The sequence below is a fragment of the Macrotis lagotis genome, chromosome 4, assembly GCF_037893015.1.
Source record: "Macrotis lagotis isolate mMagLag1 chromosome 4, bilby.v1.9.chrom.fasta, whole genome shotgun sequence".
Lineage (NCBI taxonomy): Eukaryota > Metazoa > Chordata > Mammalia > Peramelemorphia > Peramelidae > Macrotis > Macrotis lagotis.
Window position 1 is genome coordinate 61,548,491 of NC_133661.1, and position 4,321 is coordinate 61,552,811.

Consider the following 4,321-nt stretch of genomic DNA (forward strand, 5'->3'; position numbering starts at 1 on the left):
ACAGTAGTAAGAGTAGGGTATTTGCCATAAAGGGAAGAGCCACTTAACAATCTCTCCTTCAGTATTCCTTTTGACCACACAAGGGCTAAATAATAGACTTCGATGAATGGAAGGCGTCTCTCCTGATGTTCTGCAGGCAACATGCCTCTTCCCTTCCTCCTCATTCTCATCCTCATCCTATTGAATATTTTTATGAGGGTCTGATAAGAGCATAAATGGTTTATGCTTAAGAAATTTATAGTACACAACTGAAAGATAAATAGTGCACACTGATGAAAGAATCAGGACCCATGGGGCAGCTAGGTGGCACAATGGATAAAGCACCAGCCCTGGAGTCAGGAGTACTGGGTTCAAATCCGGTCTCAGACACTTGATAATTACCTAGCTGTGTGGCCTTGGCAAGCCACTTAACCCCGTTTGCCTTGCAAAAACCTAAAAAAAAAGAATCAGGGCCCAGTGGATGGAATTTAAAACCAATCTTAGTCTTTGATTTTAATAGTCACTTTTGGAACTAAAGATTATGGACCTAGAGTAATAGCAGTTTGAAGGAAAAAAATTGGGGGAGGGGGGCTTAGTTGGTTACAAGTTCAATATGAGTCTGTGACTGAGCAGCCAGTTTGATCTTAGTCTTCATTATAAGCTCCAGAATGAGTTATCTGGATCCAGTTCATATATGAAATGTTATGTTTGGAATGTGACCCTTGAAAAAACATGGGGGGTGTACCAATAACAAGATCTTCATAACCAAGATCCAGTTTGGTTCTCTCCCAAACAACAGGAGATTCAAAGCCAGGATGCTTCAATTTAATGCCTGACCCTTAGTTTTCTCACCTGTAAAATGGGACTACAGGACTGTTATCAGGAAATTGCCTTGTAAACTAAAAGCTCCTCATGTTTGAATGCTCATTTTATCCTATAAAACAGGAAAAAGACCAGCATTTGAACCAGGCCAGCACCCCTAGTGCTGCAGAAGCAGGATAAAATTCATTGGGAAATAATAAAAAAGAAAATATCAAGGAACATAAGATTAACATGTGGTTGTCAATGAGTCATGAGTCTTGGGATTGTATGTGAGAAACAGAAAAATCCTAAACTGGGTAAACTGCCGGAAGATTGTGGCAAAATCTTGGACTAAAATCTGGGAAAGAAATCCTTATGAGGATAAACCCTGCGAACTCCCAGTGTGTGACTTCCATTGGTCAGCGGCTGAAGTTCCCTATTTTCAAGTTCTCCTCTTGTTGACTTGAGACAGGTTTATTATAAAAAGCTACAGACAGATTCTTCCATAGGCTTAAGTTTCTTCAATCCTACTGACTGCGATTGAAGTCAATCCCTGGGGCCAGCTAGGTGGCGCAGTGGATAGAATCAGGAGGACCTGAGTTCAAATGCGATCTCAGACACTTAATTGCCTAGCTGTGTGACCTTGGGCTAGTCACCTAACCCCATTGTTTTAAATAATAAAGGGAAAAAAAATCAGTTCCAGGATGCAGGTAACCTACAGCCACAAGTAAGCTCAGGTAAGTGGGAACAAACATGGCTAATTAAACCAAAGTTGATTCAAGCTTTGAGGGGAAAAAATGACTGCAAAGCTTGAGGCTTGGCTTTCTGAAAAAAAGGATCACAGACCATCAAACTGGGGGAGTGATCCCCACTTCCTGATTTTGTCTGTTCATACAGTTGTCACCTGCAGATAGTTCACCTACAGAATGAGTGGAAGAGGGAAAGGTGGGGGCAGAGGTCCTTTCAATGCCCCAGATTTCACAGAATGGAAATCACCAATTTAGGAGGAAGCTCTTTGACCATCTAATCCAAGGAATACATAAATATGAATTCCCTTTATTTCATACCTGAAGCATGTTCCTCCTGCAAGAGGGGGTCTATCATAGGATTATAGATTGAGAATTGGAAGAGACCTTAGAGGCAAACTCATATTACAGATGAGAAATTAAATGACTTGCCCAAGGTCATGCAGTCAATATCTAAACCCAGGTCTTCCAGATTTCATAATTACTCAATTATGATATTGATTAAGGTTCGATTGATCTGTGATAAAAAGGGCTGAAACAGTGAACATTCTTTTCACTTTGAGTGTACATGCCATATGATGTAGTTACAAAAATTTATTTAGCAGACATCTTTTAAAAAATGAACATTACAGGGTGAAAAGACATTTCATGTTCAAGATGAAGTAAAAAGTATTAAGATACTACAATTTTGAAAGCACATGATTAAGAACAGTACAGAGCTCTATTACATAATCTTTTTAAAAAATGAACTATCTTTGGATTAGATTATTAAGACAGTCATCAGACATCTGAAAATTTTAGAAGTGACTCAGTGAATAATTTTCAATAAATTTAATTGGACTTGTGACTTTTATGTCTGACATTAAGTGATAGTGAAATAGAAAATTTAATTGACATCAATGGATCTTGGACTATGAATGTCATTTAAAAATGACGGTCATGTACATTTTTGGCTAAAAAACATTTCCATCTCAGCAAGAGACCTTATGAAATTTTATTATTTTTACTACAATTTTGTGAATGAACATTTTCACTTTGTTTTAAATCACAATGCATAAACTAACTTGATATGAAGATTTAGTTGAGCCAAGTATTGTAAACCTTTGTTCAAATTTTTAAAAAGTACATTAAATTTAAATTTATGTGTGATTATAATATTAAATATCTTTGAGATAATTCATTAAAATGGTATTTATAGTCAAATAAGTTTATGAAATAAATTTAATATGAACTCTTACAGAAATTAATTAAGTACATGTAGTCTTGCTGGATTATTTTTAATTCTTAAAGATAGTCTCAAAATATTTGTAATTCTAGACCATTTAATAATTTTATATTTAGAATTTCCATAATTATAGAAATGTGAAATGCCAAATTTAAGTTTGGAGTTTTGGGAGACAAAAGTTATCAATGTAGTTATTCTAAGTACTTAATGAAATACATCTGAAAGAATATTATTACAAGTATATTCAATTATTCATGGGGTTTGAAACCCATTTTTGTAGTTTGGAATCACTGGACTACTATAGTAAATGAACTATAACTAAGGAGCTTTAATGATCACCTCAATCAACAGCCTTGTTTCACACATGGGGAAACATGCCCAGAGATATTTATCCAAGGTAAAAATAATCCTATGGCAGATCAGAAGTCTGTCACTCTTTGCCTTTTCAGACATCCTTCCTCTCTTCTCTTTCCTTTTCAATCCCCCTCCCTTTCCTACACTCTCCCTTCCTTGTCTCCACAAAATAATATCTCTGATTTATCTAAACTTCCTTTTAGCAGAGGGCTCTTAATATTTGTGTCATGGACCACTTTTTTTTTTTTAAGGTTTTTGCAAGGCAATGGGGTTAAGTGGCTTGCCCAAGGCCTCACAGCTAGGTAATTATTAAGTGTCTGAGGTCAAATTTGAACTCAAGGTACTCCTGACTCCAGGGCCAGTGCTGTATCCACTGCCACCTAGTGGCCCCATGGACCACTTTTTGACAGTCTGGTGAAACCCTTTCCAGAATGTTATAAATTAGGTGATTATAAAGGAAATCAATTATATTGAATTATAATTATAATTTTTTTAAGTTTAAGGAACTCAGGTTAACTAATTTTGTTCTAGGAGGTGGAATCCAATATAAGATGCTCAGGATTTTCTTACTTTTTGAGGTATCCAGCGCTTTTCTTTGGGCCAGTTTCCCAAATCACCCTTTTCTTCCCATCAAAGTCTCCTGCTTCCCCCTCCTTTCCTAGGCAGCTTTCTCTGCTGAAGCCCTTTGTACCAATGTCTCTTAGGTCTCATCAACTTTGGAGGACCTAGGCTTCCAGATTTTTCTCTTTACCTTTCTTATTGACCCTTCCAACTTCTATCCAAGCCACAATTTATGCTTCCCTGACCCTGGACATATGTTAGCTTGGAATCGATTGTGTTAGAAAGGAGAGGGCAGGCTGGGGTTTTGTTGTACTTGAGTCCCTAAATCTTAGGAAACTGGGTTAAGTCCCTCAATGGTCTTGGGTTCTTAGCTACTCATCCGCAAGATGGGGACTCTCCCCATCCATTTGGACACTACCTCTATCATCATTCCACCATCTTTGCAGGTGTGGAAAACTATGGTCAGGAGAAGTTTTTTCAGGGTTCTAGACTTCCAGGTCAAAGATGATGATGATGATGATGATTTTTTAACAATTAGGAAAATATGAATCTGGTTGATCCAGTAAAGTAAATGGAGATACAAACAAAATAAAGAGATAAACATCAGACTTGTGGCTTGCTGGGATGGTACAAGAACAAGTCTTCAAGGCAGAAC